Here is a 13,191-nt window from a genome sequence, read left to right as displayed (position 1 = left end):
TTCTGTTCAAAAATTATTTGAAAGATAAAATATATAATATGCCAATTTTGCAAGTAATTAAAAAACCCTGTGAGTACACTTTTATGTCTACCAAGATCTTGCTGTGATCTTCTGTTTTAGTGCAATCCTATGCATGTTTACTCAGAAGCAAGTCCCAATCTTGTACAGATAAAGTACTCCTTATGCTGCTGAAGAGCTTGGAAAAGTTACTTTTTTGAACTACAACTCCCATCAGCCCAATCCAGTGGCCATGCTGGCTGAGGCTGATGGGAGCTGTAGTTCAAAAAAGTAACTTTTCCAAGCTGTGGAAAGCTATTTATTTACTGAATTCCTGATGTGAGACAAGCAGGAAAAGGAAACTGTGAGTTTAGCTATTGCCTGGGGTCAACCAATCTTGTCAATAATTACCCTGACTTCACTTATTGGCTAAAAACCCGAAAGGCAGAGATTAGAGCAGCTGGTAGTGACAGAAATTGCAGGGAGGGGGTGGTGGCTGACGTTGCGGTTTATATTTTGAATCAGACCACCTAGAAACTTAATGTTTAAAAAACATGAAAGCTAAGAGTCTGGACATTAAGGTCAGTGTCAAGACATACCCTTGCGGGGGGATGAGCCCCCACCACTGAGAAACTGTTAGAGGATTTCTCCTTTCAATGAAGAAATTCAATGAAATGTTCAAATTTCATTTGGGCCACATGTGGACCACACATTTAAAGCACTGCGATACCTCTTTAACAGTCATGGCTTCCCCAAAGAATCCTGGGAGCTGTAGTTTGTAAAGGGTGCTGAGAGTTGTTAGGAGACCCCTATTCCCCTCCTTCCCAGAGCTACAATTCCCAGAATTCTCTGGAAAGAGGGATTGATTGTTAAACCACTTTGGGAATTGTAGCTCTTTTAGCAGAAACAGCAGTCTCCTAACAACTCTTGACACCCGTAACAAACTATAGTTCCCAGGTTTCTTTTGAGCAAGCCATTATTGTTTAAAATGATATAACAGTGTGCTTTTAGTGGGCAAAATGTCATTCTTTAGTACTAGGATACAAAGAGCAGGAAGTGGTGGGTGTCCTGTTGCAACAGTTTTGGTTGGTGGGAGGGCTGAGCATTTTCATCTTGTGACTCTGACAAAGGTCCCATAGCAGGGACTCCGTTAATAAGCTTCAAGAGATGGCTGTGAGTGAAGGGTTGTGAACCAGACATGCTCATTCAGCTTGCCCAGACACCCTACAAGGCACATGGAGATTGCACCACTCCTTGCTCATCCAAATGAGAAACCGAGGCCTAGCAAGATGAGCACATGCAAGAGAGAGAAACACTTGCACACACAGACACACCCCACTCTCATGACAGTCGGAGGCTCTTTCTTGTGGCATCAGCTATTTAGCAGACAAGGCCTAACAGGCCTCCTGCTGCCTTAATGGTGTAGCAAGCCTGCACACAGCTGGTGGCCCACCCGGCTGAATGAAGCCCACTGGCAGCATGCCATTTGGGTCATGGAGATGTGCAGACCTGAGGTAAAGTGAGGTAGCCACTTCAGGCCGTAAATCTGAGGCACCATTAAAAGACTCCTCATAATTATAATTGGAGCATCACGTGGAAGTACCTCCTCGGGCATCAATTGCCTTGGTCCAGCCTTCAGACCTAACATCCTTTTTGGGAGGGCGTTCCTCCTCCACTACACTGACTTTCTCTCCTCGCCATCACTGCTGCCATTGTTGGCCCTTTCTGGCTCCTGAGCTTCTCTCACTAAAGCCTCTTTCACTCCTGAATGACCTGTGGTATATCTAGAATAGCTTTCCCCCCCACCCTGGACAGCTCACAGTGCACAGCCTGTCCGTTTTAAGAAAGGAAGCCAAGCAGAGTGATGGCGTTTCTCCGCTACATGCTGTATTTTGGGCTGCAGGCTTGGCTGAGATGCTGCGATTAATGCTATGATTAGGGCCTTCAAGATCCATTAAAACACAGAGTGTGGGGAGGAAATCGTCAAGCCTATGAAACAGGTTTGTTTTTTTTAAAAGCACTATTTTACACACCTACACACCCTTCTAAACACAAGCGCACATAAATGCCTTTAATTAGGAATTATGCTGAGGCTGGGGCAGGTGTTTTATTGTTCTGGCAGAGCCCTTTATGCTTTTATCATTAATTAAAATTCAACAGGTGCTTTGCTCCCACTTGGAGATATGATGACGGAGAATGCATCACTTATTGAATTTCTGCCTGGATTGCAGCTGCTTTTTAAAAAAACCAGTTAAAGAAGTAACTTACTTCTAAAAGGAAACATCTATAGCTGAGAGAACTGTTCCCTGTAAAGCGATATTTGTCCCCACACCACACAGCAGTAAACCACATCATTTCTTATAACTGTTGGGCTTTGAGCTTAATTGGTTAAGTAGGCTGATCAGAAAACAGCCCATCCTGCAAGTCTTCTGCAAGTCTATGTGCAAAAATCAGGTGATTTTTTTCTTCCACAGCTTTGTATCATCTGCTAAGCATCTTAAGATCAAGCTGCTATTAAAGGCACAGCTACAGTGGCTGGCTGAAAAGTTGGCAACCCTAGCTTTTGCTTACTACCTTCCCCCGCAACTCCGTTTCTTCCTGTGACTGTGAGTGACATGCCAAAATAAGGAGGTGGAGCTCTCCCTGAACTCCTGTATCTTTGGGCCAGGAAAAGCTTCAGCTGCCTAATTTATCGGTGTTATGCTTAATTAAAACACAGGAGCAGGGCTAATTTTAAAAGCTGGCAACCCCTGGATTAAACAGCTCATCAAAGCCCTTCTAATTCTATGATTTGAATTTCAAAGTGAAAGAACTGGATCCTGGGAATGTCTGCTCAGAAAAGGAACTTGCACACAGCCATGCTTTTGCTCTGCTGCAATGCGCTGCGTGCCTCCTATTTCAAAGTCTGACCTAAAGTAACCCTCCGTAGTGCTGAGACCAGAGGTCGGGATGATATATACAACAGAGGTTCACCATGACATACAGAAAACAACTTGAGGGTTTATTTTTCTAGCAGATAAGCGAGCAGCTGCGGCTCCGACATCACCTGGCTGGGAACCCTCTGTAGCTCAGATTTTCTTCCTGACAGAGATCCCTGCATGCCATTAAGACACTCTTCCCCAATCTTGTGCCCTCCAGATGTTTTGGATGGCAACTCCCATCAGCCCTGGCTGTTCAAAACATCTGGATGGCATCAGGTGGGAGAAGTGTGTTTTAATAGCTTCATGGCAGGTAAAAATTTTACAAGTCCAACTTTGGAGGCAATAACATGTCCTCTTATTTATTTATTGTTTTATTTATTACTTTTATATCCCACCTTTCCTCTAAGGACCACACAAACATGGTTCTCACCCTCCCGATTTTATCCTCACAACAACCCTGTGAGGGAGGTTAGGCCGAGAGACAGTGACTGGTCCAAAGCTCACCCAGTGAGCTTTAAAGATGAGTGGACATTTTAACCCTGTCTCCCAGTCCCAGTCTGACACACTAACCACTACACCACACTAGCTAATTAAACTCTTTTGTTCCAGGGTCAGTTTACGGTACCAACTTTAACCACTGCATGAAAAACTATCAGATGATTCCCCCCCCCCCACTCAGTTCTGAAGATTCAGTGATGAGGGAAGCCATGAACTGAGTTTCTGACTAATGCATCTTTCATTTTCTTGTTTGTACCTTTCCTCTAGGGCTGCGTACACAGTACACTATGCATTTAAAGCCCATTGAAAGTGCTGTATTTCCCCTAAAGATTCCTGGGAACTGTAGTTTGTTAAGGGTGCTGGGAAGTGTGCCTCTGTGTAGGGTGAACTATAGTTCCCAGGATTCTTTGAGGGGAGTAAAATGATTCCAACAGGCTTTAAATGTATGCTGTGAGGCATGTTGCAACTTAAAAAGCAACAAAAGACAATACAAAGTTCAAAATGCGAATATAAAATAATTTAAAACAATCCCTCAAACAACAAAACAGCTGGTGGGACCATGCACTTTATTTTAAACGGGTGTTCTAGTGGGCCTGTTTTGCGTGAAGAAATGTTCGAGAGACTTTCCCTTAAAAGGGGGAAGATGTGTTGATGCTCCTTTCCACTCGAGGTACAAAGTGTACAGGCACCTCATGGCTGTCTCAGCCCACCGCATCTTATAATTCTAGAACTTAGAAAAAGGTGTGTGGGATTTGCCATGCCGTTGACCTAGATACTGCCAAATCAATATTAAATTATGTCAAGTGTTTCATATAATCAAAATGATCTTCTGCTTCCCTGTTTTTCATCATTCCATGACTGAACCTTACCCGCCACCTTTTGAGGGTTCAGGAATTGAAATTGCCTGAACAGGCATTTACGTCCAATTCACCTCTGCGCTGCTTTTTTGTGCATGGATGCCCAATGCACACAAAGACAGCGCAGGATTTTTCCACAAGAAGGAAGGACAGTCTTAAAAGATCTTGACCTGTTTTTCTGTTAATAAATCAGCTAATGCCTTAGATGCACTAGATCAGAAATACAAAACTGTTTTTAAAAAAGGCAAAAATTGATTTAGATCGTGTTATTTTGTATCATATTGTGTTATTTATTGTATTTTTTATGCTTTGTATTTCTATGTTCACCGCCCAGAGAGCTATTGCTAGTCGGGCGGTATATAAATTTAATAAATAAATAAATAAAATAAATAAAAAACAAACTCGTGTTTTGTTTTCTCACCAGCTTGTTGGTTTACTTTTTTTGACTCCTTCTTTTGAGTTAATTTTTTTTTAACTCATTCTGACTCATTCTTTTTAAAATCTTGTGCTGGGCATGCTGGTCTATTGACCATCTCGGCATGCTGTTACAAAGGGTCAGAAATCAGGTGTTATCTCCTTGCCACCCCAACGTGGCACTCTCTTGCAATCATGGGAAAGAAAGTCCAAGAGTACTATTAATACCTCATTTTGCCAACGGTGGGGACAGGAAGTGGCATCCATGCTGGCATCAGTGTTGTCAGATCAGAAGGCATTAAGCAAGGCTGAATCTGCATGTTGGCAAAGATAAGGTACCTTCCTTCTTGACCTCTCCATACCTCCTTTGGTTTCGCTGGTTCATCAAATGGAATCTCTTGCTTTGCCACGTTCAGGTGGTGCCTGAGATGTGCAGAAGTTTCCGAGGACATTTGCTCATCTCAAAATTCTTCAGCAGGAACTTGCAAATCAGACTCAACTTCTTGTTGTAGAGATGCAGTGGCTGTTCTTTGTGGGGGGGTCTTCCCAACTTTGCCCACTGTGTGGGGAACTTAATTCACCAGCTGCTGATTCTGCCATATTTTGAGAGGCTATGATGATCTAATCAGCTGGTATAGCACAGTGGGGAGGAGAGCCTGGCTGGGAGTCCAGAGTGTGTGTGTTCAAATCCCCGCTTGTGTCTCCTGGTGTCAAGGGCCAACTAAAGATCACCCCACAGCGAGTGGCTCAGGGGTTACGTGCCCTGCCACCTGTGCAGCCGTGGGCAAGCTGAATAGTCCCAAGGAGCCCAGTTGCCCCCCAGCTGGCAGTTGCGGACAAGGAAGGGGCTGGCTTGTGCAGCTGTGGCAAGCTGAGCAGGCCCTAGCCAGCTGGGAAGGACTAGCCTCAGAGGGAGGCAATGGTAAACCCCCTCTGGATACCACTTACCATGAAAACTCTATTCATAGGGTCGCCATAAGTCGGGATCAACTTGAAGGCAGTCCATGTTCATGTTCAACGATGATCTCTTCATCAAAGCTTGATGTACAACTTAAGTCTATCCACATTTATTCAGAAGAAAGTCCTGCTAAATTTGCTCCCAAATCAGTATCTCTAGGAATTAAGAATTGAAAGATCTGTCAGTCTGGGTTCTCTCTGTTTCTCATTTTTCCAATCTTAAATTTAGTTCTCCATATCTGAAAAAAAAATTCTCATGAAAATTCTCCAGAAGTTTTGTGCAAATTTCTCCTAATTTCTCCTAATGAACACATTTTTGTAGGCAGTTTTGAGTAATGTACACAGTTTTGCAAGCTATATCTTGTCATATAATGCATCTTTTCCATTTTATTTTAACCCATTTATGCATATTTACGCACACTTCTCCCTAACATGAATTTTTGAAACATTGATTGGTTGGTGAATTGTGTTGCAAAATTTGACTAAGTATACATTTTTGAAGGATGGCTGTGTTTTGGTTCCATATTGTTTTGGAAAGTGACAATTTGATGGATTAGGCTTGAAATTAGGCAACCTGAATCACATTTCACACTCGTCTCTACTGGAAATGCACAGGCAGACTCCGTCTCAAACTACATGGAGTTCTGTGGTTCCCCAACTCCACCCCCGCTGTGCTTAAAAAACATTAAAGCAACCCTTTAAAAAACTTTTTAAAAAACTCTTGTGCTGGGGATACTGGCCTATCAATCATCTCAGCATGCTATTAGAAAGGGTCAGAAATTAAGTATAATCTTTTCCATTGTCTTGCAGTCATAGGGAAAGAAAGACCAAGAGTATTTATAATAATACCTCACTTTGCCATCATTGTCAGGTACAGGCCTGAAGCCAGATATTTTGTGATGGAAGTTGGAGGTATAGAAGTATAACAGCAAAGGGCAAAATTCTAAGTATAGGTAGTCAAATGTCTCAACAAAGGCAATTTAGGTGGCAATCCTATATATACATGTTCTTGTCAGTACTTCTGAGTAGATATGTATAGGATTGCATTGTGAATTTATTTAAATTTAATTTATTAATATTTATTTATTAATATTTATTTTTTAAATAATTATTTAATCATCCATTAGTTATTTATTATTTAATTACTATATTTAATATTAACATTAATATTAATGTTAATTAATTAATTAATTGCAGTACAATTTTAATCAGATTTAACCTTGCCCCAGTCCAGTGCATTGCTAATCTTATGTAATATTTATATTGCATAGTACCTTATTTTCAGGTACTTATGAAATATGGTCGGCTGTTGCTGCTGCTGTTGTAGGAAGTCTTCCCTGCATTTCTTGCTAGTCCACGAACATTTTCTCTGCATGCCTCACAATCACATTGCAGAAACTTGCTGGATTTATCTGTTGATGTGAATATGAATGAGTGTCAAAAGACAGGGCCACAAGTCGCAGCTGCAGCATGGCAGAGGCCCCTGCCTTTAAGACACATATACTGCCTGTCTGAGCTGGAAACGACAGCCCCGGGGGCTGTGGGAAGGAGCGGTTTCTCTGGATCCAGCAGCACCCCAAGAATACAGTGTCCCCTCCTCCTTTTTTCATTTCATGACACACCTTCTCTTCTATTAAACTTGTTTTTTTTTTTTTTACATTCTATTCCTTTGGAAACTAGTTCAAGCTGTTCCCAGGGATGCATTTGATTCCAAAGTCTCTTTTTTGCTGTCCCCTTCTGGCCTGTCGGTGTTTGCCCTGGCCCCTTGACCACCTTTCCCCCAGAAAAGATGTGGCAGTCCCTTGGCGCCAACTCCTCCTTATTTTCCTCTAGCACTAAACCCTGCTGTTCCCAGCAGAGGTGGAAATCTCTTAGACAACAGAACTTTTTTTTACAAAAAAGATAATCAGAAACAAAAGGAACCTCTACGCCTTCCCTCTGAACTAAAAAAAAAAAGACTTTGATGTTGTGGAGCCTGATCAGCTCTCAGATCTGGGAGAGTTACTGGAAGAACAAGACAGGATTGTTTTTGGCTTTTTACTGATGGGAAATCAGAGGGTGTAATGAATGACTCATCCAGGGTCACACAAAGTAACTCATTGGTGAAATCTGGGATAAAGCATCCAGGATCCACGGCTCATGTACACAAGACTGAAACATGGTCCACATCCACACCATACACTTAAAGCACTTGTATTGAGAACAGTGTTTCCTATTGTGCTTGCATATGCAGCGGGACAAAGATAGGGATGAGGGGGAAATTCAGTTCAGTTTGCATTTACAGTTCAACTTGCCAAATGCGCACTTTCCAAAATAATCTGCAAACTGAAACATAGCTATCCTTCAATCGTCACACTTCTCTGAATTTTGCAATGCAGTTTTCCAACCAAGTAATGTGTACAAAAACGTATGAACTAGGTTAAAGTGTGCATATATTAGTGAAAACAGCATACAAAAACAAACATTATATTAGGAAAAATTGCTGTGCAAGAGGATGTGTATTACAAAAAATTGCATATAAAATGGGTATATTAGGAGAAATTCGCACTAAAATGCTGATTAAAAAAAGGACACTGACATGGAATGTCGAGAACCAAACTTAAGACCAGGGGTGTAGTCATCCAGGGTCTTGGGGGGTGTCTTAGACCCCTTACTTTTTTGGGAGCAGGGTCCCAGCAGGGTCCCTATGTCTCCAGCACCCTACAAGCCAATCAGCACGAAAGGGGAGTGTGTTCTCACTGAGAAGAGTCTTCTAACATGCTTCCTTGTCCTTTCCTGTTGATTGGAGCTGATCAGAGTAAAAGGAGGTGAGTCAGCCACTGAGAAGACTCTTCTGAGTAGCTAACACTCCCCTCTTTCATGCTGATTGGCTCCCTGAGACATCTGTTGTTATGGAAGAAGGCATTAAAAAGGATCTCATTCTGAACCCACCAGCAAAAAAGGGTGTATGTGGCTGTGATTATCATGAAGGGACCGTGCACTTCTGAATTTGCCACTACACTACTGGCTTAATACTGAAAAAATGAGAATTTGAACAAAACCAAAACTGACAGATTCACTCATCCTTATGCAAAGACCCTTTCAAGTAATCCTATTCACTCTACAGGAGGTTCAGACTCTAAACTTCCCTTCTCTCCCCTCCCCCGTGTCACCCCCTTCTAGGCAAAGCTGTAAAATCCTGAAGTCCTGTATTGCACATGCCTCAAAGCACAATCCTCTAGACAGAACTCCCACACACAGTGAGAAATCACCATGACGTGTGATCAGCTGCTTTAACCACAGAAGTTGCAGCCTGCCCTACTTTAGAAGCTGAGGCCACTGTGTACCTTGCCGAAGGCCTTTAGCTTTACTGGGATGGCATAATAAGCTGATACAGCAAATCCTGTATGTCAGAGGTGGGTGTGGAGAAGAAACAGAAACTGCTACAATGGCCAGCATAGAGTTAAATCTGACTAGTTATCCTGTCAGAGGCTGGCATGCAGGAACTGGGAAACTAGGCACAAGAGCAGTAACGACTCCACAAGGACCTGCCCACTTCAGTTCTCTGTTTCTAATTTTTCTAATCTTAAATACAGTTCTCCACATTTTGCAGCAACTTGTGGATTTTGTTTTTAAATCCTCATGAAAATTAATCAGTATCTTAGTGTGAATTTCTCCTAATAAACTTTGATTTTGACAATTTTTGCAAGCAATTCCCCCTACTATAATGCATTTTTGTATTTATTTTCCCCTAATATATTAATTTTAATGCACATTTCCCCCTAATATATATGCATTTTTTGTAAACGTTGTTTGGTCAGAGAGCTACATCACAAAATCTGGATAAGCAAATTTTGAAGAATGACTGTGTTTTGGTTCACATGTTGTGGGAAGTGAAGATTTGACAGATTCACCTTTAAATGCAAACTGAATCTAATTCCTCCATAGGGATACCAGACCTCCGGCTTTCTGCCGGGACTCCAGTTTCTGGGGGTGCTCTCCAGCCCTCCGGCCAAATCACCCCCCTGTCCCTGGATCTCTGGTTTTCTGCTGTGGCGACCAGCCGCACATGCATGTTCTGGTCTTCCAGCCACATTGGCAGTGGAGGACAAGTGCAGAGGGAGGGAGGGGAGAGTAGGTGAGGAGGAAAAGGAGGAAGTGCAACTGTTTCTGTTTCTTCTTCGGCTTTTCCTTCCTTCCTTCCTCTGAGGCCACCGCTGCTCGAACTCCTCACTATGTCACCAGCAGCCAGCCAGGCTTTATAAGTTCAGGGGCATCCTCCTTCTCAGAGCACAAGCCATGGCCACTGCGCAGGCATGATGAAGCCTATCCCTCTTCCAGAGCAGGGTGACTCTGTCTGCCGCCTAGGGTTGTCGCAGACGGAGGCTTCACTGCAGTGGCCCTTCTTCTGTGCATGCACCAAATGCCAACACTTCCCCCCCTTCCCATTTTCTTCCATCACAAGTGCCCAACAAGAGGCAGTCAGGATACCAGTTCAACATTTGCTGTGGGCTTGATCCTAACAAACTAAGATAGTTTTGTCGTTTGGTTACTTGCCAGAGAATAATTACAACTTGTCCAGGCGAATAGTGCTAAATTACAAGGCAGGATTATTTTATTCTGAATATGTTTAATTAAATGCTTGTTTGGAAAATATAATATTTAACAGTCACAAAGATGATCTACATCTGCATATCTTTATTACCTACTCCTATAATTGCAAATGTCATCTTAATCACACCTAAACACTTTTTGAATTAGTGTACTTTGAAGATTTAGGTTATAAATAAACTTTGCTGAGAGAACAGAAATTGCTCAGGGAGGCATCCATGCTGTTGCCTATCCATCAGTCATCATTTTGATTCTTCTTTTTGTAATTCCAAAAGGCATGAAATAGGCATGGGGATTTCTGTGACCTTGACTGACTGGCTGCCAGGATTTTTTTAGTTTTGGTTTTTGGTTAGGAATCCTAACTGGTTGTGGGATGCTGAGTTTTCTGCCTTACTCATAGGAATTTTGTTGTGGTCGGTATGGTATTGCATTTAGGAAATCATCACTGTCTTCTTTTTCTGTTTGCATTTCATTTACCTTTAACCTCACTCCCTTACATCCATAGAAGCAACAACAGTGGTTCCATGTGCTCAGCTCAACCCCCTTAAACCCACTGATGATGCACCTTGTTGTTTGCATGATAGTTTGTTTCTTGCCCAATAGTGGTAAAAGAGAATTCACGTACTGGGAAGTGTGGCTACAACTGCTGTTGTTCCCAAGCTGTTGTCTGTGAAGGTAGACGAAACCATGTGTGTTTTCTCTCTGTCAATTATTATTCACTGGAATTGTGTTGGCTGTCAAAGTCAGTTTATAGCAGCCCACAGGGTAGGCAGAAAAGAGTAGAGAATCTTCTTACTCTTATTCATTTCTCAGACCACTTTCTGAAGTGAAGGGTCAAATCTGTAAAGAAGCTTGGAGTGGCGATGTTAAAAGGTAGGGGCAGGGCATTCAAGGCAGGGTGTTGCCGACCCTGCTTGGATATGGGCATCTTTGTAGAGGATTCCTAGTGAAGCTTTACCAACAGTACAAACCAAACCATATCTACTCAGAAGTAAGTCCTATTGAGTTCTATGTGGCTTAGTAAGTGTGTTTAGAATTGCAGCCTTCAGGGGCATCAATTTTTACTCCCGAGTGCTCCCATCTAACATCTCTACAACACTAGGCTCCTTTCTTTCCACAATGGCCTTCTGGAGACTGGTCTGGCCTGAGGGCACTTAAACCCTTCTTGCCAGAAGCAAGGGAAGGCAGCGCAAAATCCCAATCCATTGTTTGTTAGTTTAGATGTAATATCAAATCACAGTTTGCTCAAACTCTGGTTAGCAAACCAGCTTTAAATTAGGGATGGGGGAGAAATTCATTTGGTTCACATTGTAATGCAAACCTATCTAATCCACACTTCCTGAACCAATACACGAACCAAATGCAGCTCTCCTTCCAAATTTGCACTTCTCTGAATTTTCCAAAGCAGGTCCCCAGCCAAAAACTGCATGCAAAACGTGTATATATTTCTTCTTGAAATGAAAGCCAGTATATAAATAATGATGATGGTGATATAATATTTGGGGAAAATGCACACAAAATGCATTATATTAGGGAACATTCTTTGCAGAAATATATATTAGGCAAAATTGCATACAAAAATGCCTATATTAGAAGAAATGTGCACTAATATGCTGGCGAATGCTCATGTAGACGTCTAAAAAAATCACAGACTGATGCAGAAATGTGGTGAACTGAATTTAAACTGGAAAAACGAGAAACTGAAATTGGCAGACTGGTCCATCCCTTTTTTCCAACCATGGTTTCGGATCCTGCTTTGGCAGCTCCCGGCAAACCACAGTTTTTCAGATGGGAATGGTTTAGACATTGTGCCACACCATAGTTTGGCTTTGCAAACCAATGAATGGGCATTCCATCTGAACCATCTCAAAGCCTTTGGTACTAGTAAAATGAACACAAGTCCCATTTTGGCTACTTAGATAAGCCCTCCGCCAGGTTGTTACAAAGGCAGTCCTGATCTCTATCTGGTAGCTTCAGCCCCAGAAACCACTTAGGAAAAAAATGTACATCCCAGTCAAGATAAGGGTTTCTGGTAAACAAGTCAGTAAAAGGAGCGACTCACAACAATGCTGAGCTTAGCCTTTATCAGGGGACAGGCTGACAGCTGGCCTAACAGTGGATACCTCATACCAGGCACGGGTCAGTGGGAGAAAAAAACCCACCATAGGATGCTTTTGTCTTCCAACTGGGACAAAAGGCAAAGCTGCCAACGGGTGGCTGACTGAAAACAGATGCATTCCAGTTGTATTGACCAAGGAGTTGTATTGCAACACAGCAAAGCAGGCCTGGGGAGCCTGGGGACCTCCAGATGTTGCTGGACGACAACTCCCACCATTCCCGACCGTTGGCCCTGCTGGCTGATCGGAGTCCAATATAATCGGCGGGGTACATGTTAGCCACCCCTGCAGTAGTGAATATGCCAGTATTGAGGCTCAGCTGTGTGGGGATGGGGTGGGGAGAGAGACTGAGGACCAGCCGGAGTGTATTTAAAAGCAGAACTGGAACATTTTTTTAAAAAATACCCTGAATGTTCACATATAGGGCAAAGATTGCTCAGTGCTTTTGTAAAAGCAGTAATGAACTTTTGCCCTTCTGACAGGCCCACTCCTTAAAGCTCCACCACTTAAACCACAGGAGAAACTCAATGCCTTTAAAAAAAAATAGTAAACAAAAGTTAATCCATATATTGATATACTGTTATTTCTGTCTCGGGTGGCATGCTTTCGTGGATTTTGTGTGGTCAGATCCATTCTATGGTCAGGAGGAAATGGCTGTTGCTACGGCAGAGTTTGTGCCACTGTAAAAGAGTTAGGAGCCTGTGCTGCCCCCTCCGTTTTTTAAAAAGTGTTTAGCAAAGGAGAGAGGAGTATCATTTTTATGAAGGGCAAGCTGTAAATATTTCTAATTAAAAAAAAAACAAATAAAAATGGATAGGTGGGACCAGGAGGAAAACGATT

Source organism: Rhineura floridana, chromosome 15, assembly GCF_030035675.1.
Source record: "Rhineura floridana isolate rRhiFlo1 chromosome 15, rRhiFlo1.hap2, whole genome shotgun sequence".
NCBI lineage: Eukaryota > Metazoa > Chordata > Lepidosauria > Squamata > Rhineuridae > Rhineura > Rhineura floridana.
The sequence above is the reverse complement of the archived record's forward strand: the minus strand, read 5'-3'. Positions refer to the sequence as shown.